Genomic DNA, 728 nt, shown 5'->3' with positions numbered 1-728 from the left:
AGAGAGAGAGAGAGGGGGGGGGGGCGGTCCCTCACTCTCTCTACCATTTCGGTTTCCTTGACAACAGATTGAGGGATGTGTGGGAGCGTACCTGTATGTTAGTGTGTCTCCATAGACAAAAAGTAAAACAATACATCTGCAAATAATGTATTCAATATTTGGATTCCGACTTCATCAGAGACACCTGTACAGGTGAGGTGGGCGGGCTATAGGTTTAACCTCCATGCTGCTCTGTGATTGGCCTAAAGACAGAATGACAATTGATGACAAGTTGATGACCTCAGAGGAATGTGAAGACTCCTGGCTGAAGGTCAGACTAAAACAAAGACCCCGTAGAGCAGACAGACGGTCGTGGAGACATCCACTGCTGAGGGACAGTTAAACTCCACCCCTCTGAAAAACAAGCGCACCTAAACACTTCACATCCGGGTGAAGGACAAACAAACGGACCCTCTTGTCGTCTCGCAGGGGAGGAGATAAACTGGAGGCTGACTACACACACACACAGACACACACACATACATACATGCACACACACACACACACACACACACACAGACACACACACACACACACACATTACAGGTTATTTAGCAGACGCTTTTTACATTTCTGCCCGGGGAGCAATTAGGGGTCAGGTGTCTTGCTCAGGGACACTTGGACACGGGACATGGGGCAGCCGGGACTTGAACCACCAACCTCGTGGTTCCCAGCGCTCCCTCTCTACC

Source organism: Gasterosteus aculeatus, chromosome 2 (assembly GCF_964276395.1).
Source record: "Gasterosteus aculeatus chromosome 2, fGasAcu3.hap1.1, whole genome shotgun sequence".
NCBI classification, from domain to species: domain Eukaryota; kingdom Metazoa; phylum Chordata; class Actinopteri; order Perciformes; family Gasterosteidae; genus Gasterosteus; species Gasterosteus aculeatus.
The sequence above is the reverse complement of the archived record's forward strand: the minus strand, read 5'-3'. Positions refer to the sequence as shown.